General features: G+C 42.0%; 1 pseudogene; it reads right to left on the reverse strand.

Moving 5' to 3' along the window:
- LOC109570887 (guanine nucleotide-binding protein subunit beta-5-like) overlaps positions 1–18,411 on the reverse strand; it is a 55,827-nt pseudogene extending 37,416 nt beyond the window's left edge.
- Between the last annotated feature and the right edge of the window lie 976 nt (positions 18,412–19,387).

Raw genomic sequence — 19,387 nt, forward strand, 5'->3', positions numbered from 1 at the left:
ATGATATGTTTTAATTTTAGGGTTATTTTGTTGTTCATTTGATTTGATTTCTGCACCTCTGTTTAGATACTGAAGTAAGTGGGTGTGATAATAAACTTAGCATTTAGTTGTGTGTGATCCACGTTTAAGCTGGTTTCTTCTACTTATTGCTATGATTCCAAAAGTGGCCCAGAATCAATGGATGCTGCGGAAGAAGGATGTCTTTGCCACAACCCAAATAACAAAAGCAATGGGAATCTGAGCAGCAGAGAAAAGAACACAGCTTGGGAAACTGAAACATTTTCTACAGGTATGAGTCACATGGTTCTCTGAAAGTCACAGTTTCAGAGACGAGAACACAGGATCAAAATAAACTCATTCACCAAACACCATGGAGAAAGCCATATGCCCAAGACTAAGGCAGCATTTTGTCTATCCCTTGAGTCCTGCTCAAAGTCCCTGAGGTGGCTTACAGCAGGTGAGAATCAAAGGCTTCCTGTCAAAGGCCCCAAAAGGCCCCAAAGGCCCCAAATTAGTAAAAAGGCATTTTACTAATTTGCATAAATGGAAATACACAGACTTCAACAATCGGAACCCAAACGTCTCTTTAGCCCTATCTCTTGCTTTTCACCAAACCCTCAATTCTAGCACAGATTTTTCACTGCTAACCCTTCCCTGTTCCTTTCTACCTCCATTTCTTTGTTCAGGACTTACTTTCCTGATATACCTGCCATCTTTCACATAAATCCCACCCATTTTCAGGGCACTGCTGATATGATGGAAAATGTTCCTTCCTCCACAAAATTCCTAGAAAATTTTGCTGTTAATCTTAGAAAAGTTTCCTTTTTTATTGTCTTGAATGGTTATGTAAATAGAGGCATATCTAACTCTCTAGTGCTTTTTAATGTGTCTTGTAAACTTGTCTCATAAAATATAACCTCTGCCTTTAAAAGGTTGATAATAAACAAGCTCCTTGGTGTCAGAAGCCATGCTTCACACTTTCATGCCTACCATTCTTGTTTAGTCTTTTGATGCCTTGAGAGACTACATCACATGATGTATCATCTTCTGGGAGTGGCAAATGTTAATAATAAAACCTGAAAATCCATTCCTCCCTCAAACTCAATACCCAATTCATTTTAGACAGATAAAGATCCATCAGATTTTTTAAGATTTCTCAAAGGTGAATTTTCAAAGCCTCTTCTGATCTTTGCTATTCATTTGAAAATTACTTCCCCACAGTTGACCTGACTTCACTGCACAATTCCCAGCATACCCAGGCTAAATTTTCGCAAATTCCCCTGACTTAGAGTTCTCAAATGGGAGCAATTTTGTCTCCTCTGCTCCCCACCCACACACTTATGCTGGAAGGTGTTTGGTAAACTCTGGAAACATTTTGGTTTTTACAACTAGAGGCTGAGCTACATGCATCTAGTTGGTGGAGGCCAGAAATGCTGCTAAACCTTCTACAAGGACAAGCCAACCCCATAGAAAAGAATTATTCATCTCAAGAAGTCAACAGTGCCAAGACTGAAACCCCTCACTCTAACTAAAGCTCCCCTTCCTTAATCTCTCCTTCTTTTAAATGCCTGAGTTACTTTGTCCCTCAATTCTTTACAGAAACTACAAATTTTCACTTTGTAACTTGATGAGAATTGGGTCATGCCTTTATCACCTTTTGACGTTCCTGCTCTTGATCCTTAGCAGCACCACGTCTTATGCTTCTGTCTAGTTCCAAAGACCACAAACAGCCCCCAGGACAGTAATGGCAGACCCTCAGAATATTGTTAATACCTAACCTAACATTTATTAAGTGTTTGCTCTTTTCCAAATACCCTAAGTGCCAAATAAAGATTATCTTAAATGATCCTCCAACAACTCTATGTGACAAACACTGTCATTTTATAGCTGGGTAAACCAAAGAGGTAGAGAAGTTACCTTGCTCAAAGCCATACAATTAAGAAATTAAAGATCCAAGATTCAAACACAAGCATTTGGACTCCAATGACCGTCTTCTTAAGCAATGAAACGTGCCATTTGCACTCTACTAAGTTTGAACCATAATGCTCAAGTACAGACCTCAGAATTTTTGGTAACAAGATTAGGAAAAGTATACTTTCAAGTAGAAGCAAACAAAGCAGGAAAGCAGGTTATTTTCCCTACACATTACCCAGATAAACAGTGTCAAAAATAAAACTTGTTTCTGCTAAGTTGCACCAATCATATGCCTTTCACTTTCAAGAAAACATGCAAAGCTCTATACCTATAAAAATGAATGGACATAGTCCTTGACTCAAAGAACTCCTGGTGTATAAAAAGAGAGAAGAGATTTAACAATTCCAACCCTTGGAGGCCAGTACCCTAGTAGACCAGTGAGCAAGGTATCCTGGAGAACAGAAATGGAGAAATGTGTCTTACCGGCTCCTATAGGGCAGCCTGCACAGTCCCACATGCCCACCTGCCCAGTGCCGCTTCACTGGGAATGGCTGAGGACTTTTACTTATGTTAGCTCTCAGGGCCATGAAATGCTACTGTTCCATCTAAAGGCATGTTAACGTTTAGTTTCTCTTTTGGAAATTCCTGAATTTGCAGGTTAAGAACTGACACCCTTTTGGTTATTGTTTTCCTCAAGCAGTTCATGTGCATGAGTAACTTTCATGTAGATAGAGTATATGTGAGTCACAGAATTCTACATCAGCGAGCAGGTTATGTGGTAATGTAGTAGTTTGGAGCTGTCTCATATAAGCCTCTCATAATAACACCAGGAATATTCCTGTTCTTATTTTGGATGCACAAAGAATAGAGTAAACGCAGGTAAAGAGCCTTGAATTTGCAGACTCTACCTAACTTCTTGAAGTGTGAAGAGAGCTCTAGATATTCCTGACTGATCAGTGGAAGAGCTCAACTTTAGGCATTGTTTTCTGCAGCATAAGAAGAGTATTCAAAGAAAAGAGAAGTTTCTGTATTTTTATTCCATTGCTTTCAGTTCAACAAAACAGTTGTTCCATCTGCACCTAAAGTGTATGGCACAATTTTCTTAAGAATTAGGGGAACAGGGGGCCTACAATAATATAAGGCTGTTTCAGTTCCTTTCAATAATTCCTGGGTTTTTCTTTGTTTTATTTTCTAAAAAGGTTGAAGAAAGAAGAGGTGATAAAGAAGAAAGCAACACCACTCACTTTTTTAGAAAAGAAATGGTATATATATATGTGTGTGTGTGTGTTTGTATGTGTAAGTATTCTATGTATTATTTTTTTATCATTCAAGTTGTCTTCTTTCCACCAAAGTCTGCAATAATATTAACTCCTGAAGGTGCATTCTGGATCTTTTAAATTAGTCAGTGTTATATTGTAGGAGACTGTCATGGGAGAGGACCCAGTTTACTTTTAACATTTTCACAGGGGAATCGTTTGAAACAACTTGTTCAGCAGAAGATACCTTTAACCCTAATAATCTCAAGCCTTGATGAAAAAACTATATTTCACAGATTATGGTTAAATGGAGAAAATTAAGTTCTGTAAGATTAACTTCTGATATCTGGTTTATAATAGCATTACATAATATATTGATCTTATGGTCTACTTTCGTCCAAATAAGATGCAGTAGTATTAACATCAACTTCTGAACAATGGCCTAATATGTCTTTTTTTGTAATGAAATCTGATGTATGTTATTTATAGTGACATGTGCTTTTATTTTCTCATCAGAAAACTAAATATTAATTGCATTTTACATTAGTTCCCAATGGCTCAGCAGGTAAAGAATCCACCTGCAATGCAGGAGACACAGGAGACTCGGGTTCCATCCCTGAACTGGGAGGATTCCCTGGAGGAGGAAATGGCAATCCACTTCAGTATTCTTGCCTGGAAAATTCCATGGACAGAGGAGCCTGGCAGGCTACAGTCCATGGGATCACAAATAGTTGGACACAACTGAGCAACTAACACTTTTTTCAACACTTAGTATTATCATATATTAAAGTTTTGAACCAAATGTGTTAAAGTTTATGCTTTGCCATGTAAATTTCCCAGAAGTTGTTGAGCTCAAATGTATCCTACATCCACATGTAATAATGTGTCAGAAATTGCTTAACTTCTGTATATATTTGTACTGTTTAATTCTAGCTAATGTGCTAAACAGTATTCAAGTTACCATACAATATGGCTTTACACAAGGAAATGTGTGACTTCTGTTTTGTGGTTTTGACATATAGAACTTCCCGTGTCTTCTTATTTAAGTGAATTTATTAATACAATTGGGAGGGTGGGGTGGAGTGGAGAAACACAACCTAGCTCAGCCTGGAAGGTAACACTACAGTCAAGTCTTAATGGAAGGGTAGACCATGTGGTGGAGAAGGCAATGGCACCCCACTCCAGTACTATTGCCTGGAAAATCCCATGGACGGAAGAGCCTGGTGGGCTACAATCCGTGGGGTTGCTAAGAGTCGGACACGACTGAGCGACTTCACTTTTCACTTTCATGCATTGGAGAAGGAAATGGCAACCCACTCCAGTGTTCTTGCCTGGAGAATTCCAGGGACAGCAGAGCCTAGTGGGCTGCCGTCTGTGGGGTTGCACAGAGTTGGACACAACTGAAGCGACTTAGCAGAAGCAGCAGCAAGCAGACCATGTGGAGGTGATGTCAGCAAAGTGGGAAACCGGAAAGACAGACCTATGGATGCCTCTGTTCTTAATGAAACTACAAGTACGTAACTCATCTGGCTAAGTAGAAAGTTAAGGGTAAAGCAGCAACAAGGTAAAAAAATATGAAAAGAAGAAAGTGAAATTATGATGCCCTTTTTTTGTGAAGCTGATTGTAATCCTCAGGGCAAAGAACTGAGGATTCTTAAGCAGGAGAATGGCCTGGTCAGAGTTGCCCTTTTAAAAGGTCACTTGGGCTCCAGAGTGGAATACATATTCAAAGAGAACAAGATTAAAGGGGGGAAATCATATAGGCATTCACTGTAGCAATCCAGGGAAAAACCCGTAAGTACTGAACAAAACAGTGTCAGTAGAGGTAATTGGAAGATTCCTGGCAATAAACAGACAGTCCTTACCTGAGTTATTTCCTAAAATTTACAACCCAGTACACATAACTACCAGAACAGAGTCCTTATGCCCTATCATAAATATCTCGCTCTTCGACTAAGCATCCAGCATTTCTGTGATTGCCCTTGGGTTTTCTGACAAAACGTCTGGATTTTACTCTCTAAAACTCCCAAACCAACATTAAGAGACGCTAAAGAATTTAACAGTGAGCAAGATTCTCATTTGTCAAAGAATAATGATAGATGGACAAGAAATCCTAAATTCCCCACATACATCCAACCTATGGTAGACTTTCAATAACATGAAACAAACCATTTAAGGACTTCTTCCTGGAAGTTCCTGATAGTGGATAATCTAAGTTCTTCACAGTATATGGAGACTTCACTTTGTCTTGTTTTGTATTATTTCCCCATATTTTAGAGGTTGCACATGTATTTATCTACCTTGATTTTACCTTTTTTGCAGCACATTACATATTTTTAACCCCAAATTAAGAATTTTCCCTTCTGAAAGTTTAAGCCTTAAAAAAGAAACTAATCCACTTTGAAGTCTAAAAATGCTACATGTGCTCAGATATATCTAACAGAAATAAGTGCTAAAACGCAGGAAGTACTTAAACAGGATATGACAGCATAACGCTCTTTCTGCCTCCAATGGTCTAAGATAGATAAAAGGACCTGTTAAAGCTACTGCATCCTTTCTACAGATCTTAGTGTACATCATTTCCTTATGGGAGCCTTCCACAGCCCTCCCGGTAAAGTTAGGTACCTCTGCTGATGTTCTCCAGTAGCCTATACTGCCTTTACACCGAATTTAGGTGCAGCTGCTTGCTGTTGGAAAACGAATACTTGAGAGACAAGTATTAGTTGGAAAGGACAGTTTGCTTTATTTAGGAGGCTGGCAACCAGGGGAGAAGGCAGAGTCTTGTCCACGAACCCAATTCCAAAGATTCAGCTCAACCATGAAAATTTTTAAAGGGAGAAAGGGAAAGTTAATCGAACTTAATCAGTTAGGGAGGGGGTCAAAGTCTTCTTTATCTTCACTGTGCGCAGACTTTCTTCTGATTGGTTGGTGCGGAGGTCAGAGGGTGGTGCTCCAGGAATTCTGTGCTCAGCCTGAAGTTTCCACCCTTCGCTTGGGTGGTGGTGCTAATTCCTGCAGAACTCAAGGATATTATTATGTGTATTCCTTGAGGAGGAGCCAGGACACTTCCGCAAGCTGCACCATTGTTTCTTTGCTGCTTCTCTTTCATTTCTACATCCCTCGCTTCCCTGATAAACAACTGTTTGAATCTGCCTTTTGGAACACAGTGAAGGTCAAGGAGGCTGAACGAAACCTATTTCTTACAAACAAGAAAAGGGGGACACAGAAAGGATTTGTAACTGGAAGCCCCACAGGATCTGTTCAGTTTCACCTTAAAACTGCTCACATTTAGAAAAATACTTATTTGATCACTACTCCTCTTTCCCCCCTTACCTTCATTGAGGGAATTGTCTTTAGTGGCCCTTTTCATAACTTCATTCCCAGAAACACCAAACATAATGCCTGACACACAGGAAGTGCTCAATAAACATTTAATGTATGTTTAATATGTGACATAATCTGCTCCATCATCCATCTAAGCTATTCATGAGATTTGAGGTGAAGAAATGAACATGAATTATTGCCACTGGAGAGGGAGATTGTATTCTAAACAGAGAGAAAGACTTACGCTCTCTGTGCATTGATTTGCCATTGTTTGGACTGTGATACTGTTTGAAAGTTATTTTTATATGTGAAGACTTTTTTAAAATTCTGAAAGTTTTTTAATTTAATAATAAATAGGTTTCTTGTTTCTATTTAATAGGCCTCTGAGAGAGAAAACATAGTTGGAAAATAGAACATTGGTTGATTCATAAATACTAAGAACCTCTTTATTCTCTAAGTATAATTAGACATAATTGTTAAAAAAAAAATATTTCTTCCTTGAAGATATTTCCACTCTAGAACTATTACAGCAGTCATTTCAATTCTCCAGTGTTCCTGAAGTAGGCATTCATTTTGCATTACTAAATGGAATAGGTGGGGGGGAAAGCATTATCTTAAATTGCATTGCTTTGTTGAAAATTCTTTCTAATACACCTTTTCTATAAAAGTAATCAAAACTTTTCCACACCCATTAGCATCTGAGGATATTTTTCTCAATCCAATCAAAAGTAACTAAATATTTCCTCAGTATCTGATAATTGGTTAAAGCTTAAATTGCTACTCTTTTTCTAACAAAATAGAAATTTATAATTCTATCACTATAAATGTCCCTTATTAAGAAACCATTCTGTAAGAGTAACAGTATATGCTTGAAGTAAAAGAAGACCTATTAAAATTCCTTTAGATATAAATAAACCTTACACTTCATGTAGCAAGAGATTGGAGGCAGGGTGTTTTTGTGGATGGGCTTTTTATGACTCTTTTCCTATGTCCCCTCTGCTACCCTCAGCATGTTGGTTGTTCATCTCAAGGCCCCAAAATAACTTCAGAAAATCTATACATCATATATTTAGTGAACAACCTTCAAATCCATAAAAGAGTAATTTCTTTTCTTTGCTGGGGTAACTTTCCAGGTCCAAGATGGAGCCACTCCCTCCCAGGGAATCACATTGACAAACCAAGACTTAGATAATTTTTTGTCTCTGTAAATGGTTCACTTGGCCAGAAACGTGGTATATCCAGTCAGCGAATCCCCGAACACTAAGCCAACTCTGAGCTCTATACTTATTTCCTGTTCCTTCTCACCCCAAGCAAGGTCAACTGTGTGACCCCAGCCAATCAGATATTTTCTATTTTTCTCTTCCTTGTTCTTCTTTTTATAAAAGCCTCCTGCTCTCCACCCCATTTTACAACTCTCTAAATGGAAACTGCTCACTTCATGAAGTACTAAACAATGTTTGTTTGTATCTCTAAAATAGTTTCTTTAATCATTTTTAACACCTTGGACCTCCTTTCTTAAGACAGATGGAAACTACCACAGAGCATTCCAACAGTCCTCCCCAGTCATACTCATTCCTGAGTCACTGGCAAAAGGAACAGAACCACCAGGGTTGTCTTCAATTAATCAGGATGTTGCTTGGTGCTGAGGAGGGAACAATTTCTCCTCCCCCAGGCAAATGAATGCCTGTAAAATTTCAAAGATCTGTTTTCAGGGATCAGAGTCAAAGGGAACTTGATAGTCAACCAAATGAAATCAATTCTATGGGTACTTTTTCTCCAATTTGCCCATTTTAAGGAATAGAATAGTGATTATAATTGATGGTAGAAGTCCACTCAGATTAGGTAATTTTCATTAGTAAGAGAAGAAGTTTATTTTTTCACTTGTTAATTTAGTCAATGCACTAAAAATGAGCTATGCTAAGTCGATTCAGTTGTGTCCGACTCTGTGCGATCCCATAGACGGCAGCGCACCAGGCTCCCCCATCCCTGGGATTCTCCAGGCAAGAATACTGGAGTGGGTTGCCATTTCCTTCTCCAATGCATGAAAGAGAAAAATGAAAGTGAAGTCGCTCAGTCATGTCTGACTCTTAGCGACCCCATGGACTGCAGCCTACCAGGCTCCTCCGTCATGGGATTTTCCAGGCAAGAGTACTGGAGTGGGGTGCCATTGCCTTCTCCAATGAGCTAGGTGCTAGAATAACATAAATCATGGTCCCTGCTGTCATAGAGATTCCAATATAGTAGGGGAGACTGACAAAATTAATAAATGATAAATGATTAATAAATGATAAAACAAACATAACTGAGATGAGTGTGGTAGAAATGAAACCATAAGTTGTAAGAGGATAATATGCAGAGGAAGCTCCTGAATTCAATGGTTCAAACTTACTGGGGAGCTGACAATGAAAGGCAGTTGGTTGGAAAACAGAAGAAAAAACATGAGAAGGTCCTGACACAGGACAGAAGCTGTCATGTATGGAACAGACACTTCTGTTGTGGTCTGTGTGCAGGTTGGAAAAGAACTTCCAGACACGAGGCAGAATGACAGGAGAAAAGAGTTTATTCAAGTGGGAGACACTGTTAGAACAGTGGGCCAGCTCAAGGGAGAGCTGATGCCTTTAGCAGGCTAGTAGCCAATTTTTATAGCCTCAAGACAAAGAAAATTCCTGCTGGAAGGGTGGTATCAAGTGATTGGTTAGGATACAATAGGGTGGAAAATAGGATGGGTATTTTATCTAATATGGAGTTGGGGAACTGGCCAGTTCAGATCAGGAGGCTCATGGTAACAGCTGCTATAGGGCTTGGTCAGTTCCAGAGATTCTGGTCCTGTGACCTTGGTACAAGGTTCTGAATCTGTGACCTTGGTATAGGGCTCCACAACTTCCTCCTCTGACTTAAGAGAGAAGAAAGCAAAGGAGTTTCCAGATGCAGAAAAGTAGCAACAAGCTGAGGGATTCCCCTTGTATAGTGATGGAGAAGAAAACATTTCTCTTCTTCCCTTCTAGGATCTCTGGCTGGTCTGATATTTTAATTTACAGAAGACAGATTAACAGCCAAAAAATAAGTTTAACTATGTATGTATGAGAGTCCCACAAAAACGTGAAATTCAGCGGTAATCAGCAACTAATGTACCATCCTGAGCCAAGGAAAAAAGGGGCAGGGTCCTGGGGCTTCAAAAGGAGGAAGAAAAATAGAGGAATGTGAGAAGAGCTAATGTTTGGTAAACCAATGTGTGTCCTGCCACACAGGTAAGTCTTTATGAAGTAAGAAGTTATCTCTGACAATGGCTCTCTTTCTAGTAATAGGCACCTTGTCTAAATTCTTTCAGGCAGTTAAGTTTTCCTGAGTCTGCTGGGTCTTGATTGCCTTCAGCTCACAACTGTCCACATGTCAACATGGCACTGTTCAGGGTGGCATATTCTGCTTCCCCTAAACAGGTCCTATCTCTTTAGTGAAGATATTGGATGATTTGCCATAATATACTGCCATTAACAGAAGCCAAGGCAAACCCACTTAAAAAGAAGTATTGAAAAGCTCTCTGATGGAGGAAAATATCTTTTCCACTATTTTTTTTAGTTCTGTACTGGGAATCTTATAATATAAGACAGATTAACAGTATGCATTCATGTGAGTATGCATGATTAAGTCACTTTAGTCATGTCTGACCTTTTGCAACCCTATGGACCATAGGCCTCCAGGCTCCTCTTTCCATGACATTCTCCAGGCAAGAATACTGGAGTGGGTTGCCATGCCCTCCTCTAGGGACCTTCTCAACCCAGAGATTGAACCAGCATCTCCTGTGTCTCCTGCATTGACAGGAGGGTTCTTTACCACTAGCGCCACCTGGAAAGCCTAATTAACACTATACAAATGTATTTAATGTAAGAGAACATAATACAAATTTATTTAATATAAGTTTTACATGACATGGGAGTGTTACCAAATGCAAGTTTGGTCTGTTCAACACATGACAGGCCAATAATTGGGAAACAAGATGTTGAGACAGGAATAGTAAATTTATTCAGAAAGCCAAGTATCCAAGAAGACGGTGGGCTAGTATCCCAGAGTACCATCCTTTCAAGGTCAGGATGCCATTTTCCTTTATAGAACAGAGAGGCAGGGGAGGTGAGGAAGAAAATTAAAAAGCCATATATCTTGCAAAATATCTCCTGACCTGGTTAGTATCAGGGAGGAGAAGTGCTTGATTCTTCTTGTCTGCAACCATTCACAGGTGGACAAGGTCAGAATGTCTCCCTGTGAGCTGAACAAAGTCACTTTAACATTTATGCAGAAGGATAGGTTTCCCTGAGGCAGGCCATTATGTATGCTCACAAGTATAGACAGTATCATTTCAGTGATTAAAGTAAAAAAAGCCATGAAAACCAGAGATTAGAGTAAAACAAACAGATCCAACATGGAGTCAGGTTTTGCTCTTCCCTGTTTATCAGTCAGTTCAGTCACTCAGTCATGTCCGACTCTCTCCGATCCCATGGACAGCAGCACGCCAGGCTTCCCTGTCCATCACCCACTCCCAGAGCTTGCACAAACTCATGACCATTGAGTCAGTGATGCCATCCAACCATCTCATCCTCTGTCATCCCCTTCTCCTTCTGCCTTCAATCTTTCCCAGCATCAGAGCGTTTTCTAATGAGTCAGCTCTTAACATGAGGTGGCCAAATATTGCAGCTTCAACATCAGTCCTTCAAAGGTATATTCAGGACTGATTTCCTTTATGATTGACTGGTTTGATCTCCTTGCAGTCTGAGGGACTCTCAAGAGTCCAACACCACAGTTCAAAAGCATCAGTTCTTCCCTGCTCAGCTTTCATTAAGGTCCAACTCTCACATCCATACATGACTACTGGAAAAACCATAGCTTTGACTAGTCTGACCTTTGTTGGCAAAGTAACATCTCTGCTTTTTAATATGCTGTGTAGATTTGTCACAGCTTTTCTTCCAAGGAGTAAGCATCTTTTAATTTTGTGGCTACAGTCACCCTCTGCAGTGATTTTGGGGCCCAGGAAAGTAAAGTCTGTCACTGATTCCATTGTTTTCCCATCTATTTGCCATGAAGTGATGAGACTGGATACCATGATCTTCATTTTTGAATGCTGAGTTTTAAGCCAGCTTTTTCACTCTTCTGTTTCACTTTCATCAAGAGGCTTCTTAGTTCCTCTTTGCTTTCTGCCATAAGGGTGGTGTCATCCACATATCTAAGATTATTGATATTTCTCCCAGCAATCTGATTCCAGCTTGTGCTTCATCCAGTCCAGCATTTCCCGTGATGTACTCTGCATATAAGTTAAATAAGCAGGGTGACAATATACAGTCTTGACATATTCCTTTCCCAATTTGGAACCAGTCTGTTGTTCCATGTTCAGTTCTAACTGTTGCTTCTTGACTTGCATACAGATTTCTCAGAAGGTAGGTCAGGTGGTCTGGTATTCCCATCTCTTTAAGAATTTTCCACAGTTTGTTGTGATCCATACAGTCAAAGGCTTTAGCATAGTCAATGAAGCAGAAGTAGATGTTTACAGGCATCTTCAAAAGGAGATGAAGACATGAAGAAACAGTTAAACCTGAGTTTTTATGCTAGGCTTGATAAAAAGTGGAAAGTCATGCAAAATCTTTCCATGGTAGAGTAAAACTGAGCTGAGTATAATAAACTGGGGAAAAGTTAGCATGGCCTGTTGGTTCAGACCCTGTTACTGAACATAAGTTCATGTGCCAAATGCAGAGTGAGGCCAAACAAACTAGAACATCAGAGTTTGGACCAGAGAAATGTTTTATTGCAGAGCCATGGAAGGAGAATTGTGGCTCATGCTCAAAAATACCAAATTCTGCAATGGTTTGGGGGGAAAGTATTTACAGGCAAACTTTGGGGTGAGGGTTGCAGCATGTGTGATTTTCTTCTGATTGTTTGGTCGTGAGGTAGCAGGGTGGTCCTCCAGGAATGTTGAGCCCAGCCTAAAGTTAACATGCTCTACCAGGGTAGGGGCCTTAGTTCCTGCAGAAGAACTCAAAGATATCCTTATGTATATTCTTTGAGAAGGAACCAGAATCCTGCTTTAATGGCTGCATTATAGTTTCCTGGTTGCTTCTCCTTTGTTTCTGCATTCCCTTACTCCCCTGATTAGTAACAGCTTCAGTCTGCTCTTTGGTATTCAGGAAGGTCTAAGAGGCTGAAACCTTTGTCCTGCAAATAAGAAACTGGGGACACAGAAAAGCTTTTGTGCTCAAGAGGACCCCACAGGGTCCTGCTTGGCTTTACTACTACTACTAAGTTGCTTCTGTCATGTCCGACTCTGTGTGACCCCATAGACGGCAGCCCACCAGGCTCCCCCGTCCCTGGGATTCTCCAGGCAAGAACACTGGAGTGGGTTGCCATTTCCTTCTCCAATGCATGAAAGTGAAAAGTGAAAGTGAAGTTGCTCAGTCGTGTCTGACTCACAGCAACCCCATGGACTGCAGCCCACCAGGCTCCTCCGTCCATGGGATTTTCCAGGCAAGAGTACTGGAGTAGGGTACCATTGATCCCTCTGTAAGCTCCTTCCGTTCTTCAGGGATAAAGGTGCTCCTTTCCTCCAAGCATAGGAAGGGACCTCTCACTTGAGTGTTTCATAATCTGACTCAGGAAAATGTCAGAAAGTCCTTCCCGTACCTACCATTTCCCAAACTCTTTGAGCTTGAAACAGTCAATAGGCCAATTGTCGTGGTCTGTGTGTGGATTGGAAAAGAATTTCCAGACATAAGGCAGAATGAGAAAATAAAAGAGAATAAAGTTTACTAGAGTGGGAGATGCTGTTTGATCAGCAGGCCACTCAACAGAGAGCAGATGCCCTTAGTGGGCTGGTAACCAATTTTTATAACCTCAAGACAAAATTCCTACTGGAATGGTGGCATTGGGTGATTGGTTAAGATGTGATAGGGTGGGTAATCAGATAGACATTTTACCTAATATGGGGTCAGGAAACTGGCCAGTTTAGATCCAGATGCTTATAGTTTCAGTTGCTGTGAGGCTTGGTCAGGTCCAGAGATTTTTGTCATGTGACCTTGGTACAGGGCTCCACACCTGTGACTTCAGCATAGAGCTCTACATCAATGTGCCATACTTTAGGGTAATGTTGATCTCAGGTGACCTCAGCCTGTAACCACTTGAAGCAGGGCTTGGGTTCCTAGCCAGAGACTTAGGTTGGATCACGGCGGTGACAGCACCAAATTCTAAACACTAGACGAGTGGTCAGTGACAAGGTCTCAGGCCCTCTGGCTTTGCAGAAAAGAATTTCCACAAAGACCAAAAGTAGTGAAGTAGGTAAAGTATTTATGAAGAGGAAAAAGAGTACAGTACATGTGGATAGACATGTCAGGCGAGTGTATGTTCCTCAGTTTTTTTCTCGTCACAACAAAGATTTGGAGTGACAGACATTAAAGCCCCCTTGGCGTGTCACAGCTCTCGGGTCTTGGACAGACTGTGTTATAGCTGTTAGACAAATCAGTGTTACAGATCAGTGTTACAGCTCTATTTTATTTAGAAGATAGCAGGAAAATCCATCTTCAAGGCGTGAGGGCACGTCGATACAAGGACACGAAGAGAAGAGCGCCCCAGCTCACAGCAGAGAGAGAGCCCTTTGGCTCCTCTTTTTATATGTTTTTTTTTTTTCTTCTTCTTCTCCCTGGGCCTGCCCTATGCATATTGGGCTTGGCCAGGAGTGCTGGGACTTCTACCTGAAGTCCTCACTCCAGTCCTTGGACCTTCCTTTGTTCTATTTTCGTGGGCTTTTCCCTTCCTTATCTTTTAGGCACCGCCATTTTGGACTCCTGTTTTCTATTCTAACTACCTAACATTCCCCTCTCAAAAGATGGGAGGCCCAATTCTTTGGGAATAGGGGTACTGAGGTCTTTCTGGCTACTTCCTGCTGAACTGGGACAGTGAGGGATATTGGGCCTCTCCCTCTTGCTAATCTCAAGCCTCAGAGTCCTTATAGCAGTGTCTATCTAAGGGCAAGTGATATTTTCCATGGTCGGCTGTACTTTTATATCTTTGTTGAACTGGCACTGCATGTTGTAGCTTGTTGACCTGAGCAGAGACAAAACGGGTTAGACAATTGATAATGCATGGAACAATCATAAGCAGCATCAGTATGGTATAACAAGGACTAGTAGGGGCATCAGCCAATTTTAAATTTCCATCGCCAGGATGGCTCAAGTCTCTCCTTGTTCAGGGATCAAAAGATCTATCTCCTGTCTGTTTTGGAGTACAAGCTGCATTGGCTCTTTAGAGCTATCCTGAGAAATCTTATCCCCAGAAACCAGATTTTGGGGTCGTTCATTAGAATGGCACTCATGTGTAGTTCTGAATCGGTATTTGAGATCTCTCAGGGGCTCACAGGTGTATTGAGTGTCTTCTTTTGTTTTCTTCTATGGCTTGACTCATGAGTAGTGAATCCAGGAGTCATGTCCTAGTACCTTGACTGCTGTGGGGATAGAAAGTACTACAGGGTAGGGGCCCTTCCACATGGGCTGGAGTTGAGCCTTTGGGGACCCATCTTTCCAGACTTTAATTAGGACTTGTGTCCCAGAAGAATATAGTGGTGACTCCTTAGAGTCTTTTGGGTCCTGGTTCATACTCCACAAGCGTATATCCTGTTGGAATTGCCCAATGGCCATGGTATAAGACTGGAGGGTCTGAACCTCTGGATCTAGGAAGAGGTCATTGACATAAACAAAAGGTCTCCCATATAGCATCTCATAAGGACTAAGACCAATCTATTCCTTAGGGGCAATATAGATGCGGAGGAGAGCTATTGGTAAAGCCTCCTTCCATCCCAGGGAGGTCTCCTGGGTTATCTTTTTTATCGCTGATTTTAAGAATTGATTGGCTCTTTCTACTTTTCCTGAAGATTGAGGCCTCCAGGCACAATGGAGATAATAAGTAATGCCCAATGCTTTCGAGACCCCTTGGGTGACCTTAGAAGTAAATGATGTCCCATTGTCACTTTGTAGTGACCTGGGCGGACCAAACCTCGGAATGATTTCATGGAGCAGTTTTTTTACCACCTCCTCAGCCTTCTCAGTCCGGATGGGAAAACCTTCAATCCATCCTGTGAATGTATTTATCATGACTAATAGGTATTTATACTCTTGAGAAACTGGAATCTGAAGTCCATCTGCCAGTCCTCTCCTGGGTAGGCCCCATGTCATTGGACGGGCTGGGCCAGCTGGGGTCTTCGAGCTCCTTGGGGGTTGTTTAATTGGCAAGTGGGACAAGAGGAGACCACTTGTCTTATAGTTGTTTGGAGGTCTGTTCCTCTGAAGGACCTTTCTAGTAATCTTTGGAGAGCCTTTCCCCCTAAATGAGTGGCAGCATGCAAGGAGTTAACCAACTTCCATTGGAGGTTCCCAGGCAGAAAAAGGAGTCCCTCCTTTTGGAACCACCCGATATAATCTTCTTGAAAGCCCTCACTCTTAGTTTTAAGAGTCTCACCTTCAGTATATGAAGGAGTTTCTGGCAAATTAGTCTGTGGAACTAAGGTGGCAACCCCTATTAGGTCATGGTTCTGTAATGCTGCTCTCCTAGCTGCCTGATCAGCTGCTTGGTTCCCTCGTGCCACTTCTGTGCTCCCTTTTTGGTGTCCTTTACAGTGGGAGACTGAAATCTCAGTGGGCAGATGGACTGCCTCCAAGAGTCGAAGAATCTGATCACCATATTTGATTGGGGACCCTCGGGTGGTCAAGTGGCCCCTTTCTTTCCAAACAGCCCCATGTGCATGTAGCACCAGAAAGGCATACTTGGAGTCAGTGTAAATGGCTATTTTTTTTCCTTTCCCAGCTCTAAAGCTCGAGTCAGGGCTGTGAGCTCAGCTAATTGGGCTGAAGTACCTGGTGGCAGAGGCTTAGACTCTATGATCTCAAAATTGGAGACTACTGCATATCAGGCTCTTCTTTTTCCATCCAAGACAAAGCTGCTTCTATCAGTGTACCAGATTTCCTCAGGATTGTCAGAGGATCTTCTGACAATCCCTCTCGGGGTTTTATCCAGTGGTCCAAGGTTTCTAAACAAGAGTGAAAAGGGAGAGAGCCCTCGGGGGTAGGCAGGAGGGTGGCTGGCTTAAGAACCTCACAAGGGGATATAGTGAGGCCTGGATTTTCCATCAGCATTACTTGATATCTGAGGATTCTTTGATCAGCCATTCATAAATGGCCTCTCCCATTTAGGAGTTGTTTTACTTGGTGGCTGGTAAAAATATTTAGTTTGCCCCCAAAGGAGACTTTTAAAGCACCTTCTATCATGATTGCAATAGCTGCAAAATTTCGAAGACAGGGGGCCAGCCTCGGGCTGTTGGATCGAGTCTCTTGGATAAGTAAGCTACAGGCTAGGGCTCAGATCCCAACCTTTGAGTTAACACTCCCAAGGCTATTCCCTCTCTTTTATGGACATAAAGTTGGAATGCTTTTTCTGGGTCTGGTAACCTCAACGCAGGTGCCTGAGTTAAGGTCTATTTTAGTGTAGCCTCTGCCTTCTTCTGAGGAGTTCCCCACATCAGTGGGATTGAATCATCCTGTCCCTTTAAACTTTCATATAAGGGCTGGGCAATTAGACCATGGTTGGGTATCCAGATTCTACAATACCCAGTTAGCCCCAGGAAAGCTCTCAATTGTTTTCCAGTCGTGGGGGACAGCAACTGGAGGATTCCTTGTACCCGATCAGAGGACAGCCTCCTAGACCCATGTGTAATCTGAACTCCCAGGTAAGTGACTTTTGTCTCGACCATCTGTGCCTTAGCATGGGAGACTTTATATCCCCTTTCTGCCAAAAAGTTTAGAACCTGAATTGCATGTTGTTGGGCATTTTCCTCATCTGGAGAGCAGATTAGTAGGTCATCTATCTAATATTTTCCCATTAGATCCCATGTCCAGATCTAGGAAATCCCAGCTAAGGGCCTGTCCAAACAAGTGGGGGCTATCTCTGAAGCCCCGAGGTAATACTGTCCAAGTCATCTGTTGGTGTTTTTCTCCTGGGATCTCCCACTCAAAGGCAAAAAGATATTGGGGTTTTTTTTTAGCCAATGGTATGCCAAAAAAAAAACAAAAAAAATGCATGTTTGAAATCCAAGACTGTAAACCACTTGGCATTGGGAGGGATTTCTCCCAAGATTACATAGGGATTGGGTACTGTGGGATGGAGGGGGACCACAGCTTCATTTATGATCCAGAGATTTTGAACCATTCGCCAGGTTCCGTCCTTTTTCTTTACTGAGAGGATTGGGGTGTTACATGGCAAATTGGTGGGGACCAATAGCCCACAAGCAAGGAATTTATTCGTTAAAGGCTGTAGTCCCTCCTGAGCCTCTCTTTTGAGGGGATATTGTTTCCGGTTAGGAAACCGAGTGGGATCTCGGAGGACAATGATGACCGGTTCAGCTTAGTGGGCTCGTCCAGGAATTCCCTGGTCCCACACCTGGGGGTTAATTTTGTCTTCCCATAGTTTTTGGTCCCTCTCTATTGAAGGTGTAATGGGTTCTTCAGTAGTAACCAGGAGCCGTAGAGCTCTAGGGGCTGAAAAACTTCCCATCACAAGGGTGGTCCCCAATTTAGTGAGTATATCTCTTCCCAATAAGGGAGTAGGACAATCAGGGAACCACCAGAAACTGGTGGGAAAATATTTGTCCATCCCAGCAACAAAGAAGTGCTTGGGTGAATCTTTTAGTAGTTTTTCCTGTAGCACCCAAAATGGTACAGATTTGAAAGGAGAAGGCTCCAGAGTAGGAGATCAAGACAGAGTAGGTAGCCCCTGTGTCAACCAAGAAATTCTCAGACCTACCTGCCACATCCAGTTGCACCATTGGCTCCAGCCACATGATGGTTATCTGTGACAGGCAGGCTGGCTGTAGCAGGCTGCTTCGGTCCTCTTGAACCATCGTGAGGGAAGGCTTGGCACTTGACCTTGAGGCTTTTGGGTCCCAAGGGCAAAGTACTGCCCTATGTCCCAGTTTATGTCATTTGTGGCAAGCCGTTCTAGGAGACTTGTCATGGTTTGGACACTCTTTGGCCCAATGCCCCGCCTGTCTACAGAGTAGGCATTTGCCCTGTGCTTTGTCCTTCAAGGAATCGGGGTGTGCCATAGGGCTTCTCTGGAGGGCGGCCAGCATCTGGGCATGCCTTATCTCTTTCCTTTTCTCCCTCCCCTGGGCCTTGGCCTCCTTCTCTTGTTCTCTGTTATAAAAGGTATTGGTGGCTGTCTGGATCATCTCATCTAAAGAGGCAGTAGGGTCCTGCTGCTGTAGCTGTTGTAACTTAATTCTTATGTCTGATGTACATTGGGACAGGAATTTGTCCTTTAAAATCACCTGTCCCTTGTAAGAGTCTAAGTCCAGATTGGTAAACTTTTGGAGGGCCTCTTTTAGCCTTTCCAGAAAGGCAATGGGGTTCTTTTGGGCTCCTGAGTTATTGCTGAGGCCTGGGCATAGCTGATTACTTTTTGTTGGGCTGCTTTTAGTCCTGCCTTCACACAGATTAGAAAATGATCTCTTTCCCAGATGGGTCATTATAATTCCAATTAGGATCAGAGGAGGGGACTGCCGTTTCTCCTACTGGGTATCTATCACTGGACACGTGAAGCCCCGTTGCACACCTTTGGGCTTCCTTTAAGACCCTAGTATGTTCAGGGTCAGATAAAGTTTGACTAAATATGACCATGATGTCCTTCCACATCAAGTCAAAGGCCAAGGTAATATGTTGGAATGTATCTATATATTTGCCTGGGTCATCTGTATAGCTTCCCAGGTCTTGTTTGATCTGTCTTAGTTGTAAGAGGGAGAAGGGCTTATGGACCCGGGTTGGTCCGAATGCTCCTCGTTTCAACTAAGGGACACACTCAAGCTGGCTTTTGTGGAG

This window comes from Bos indicus, chromosome 17, assembly GCF_029378745.1.
Source record: "Bos indicus isolate NIAB-ARS_2022 breed Sahiwal x Tharparkar chromosome 17, NIAB-ARS_B.indTharparkar_mat_pri_1.0, whole genome shotgun sequence".
Lineage (NCBI taxonomy): Eukaryota > Metazoa > Chordata > Mammalia > Artiodactyla > Bovidae > Bos > Bos indicus.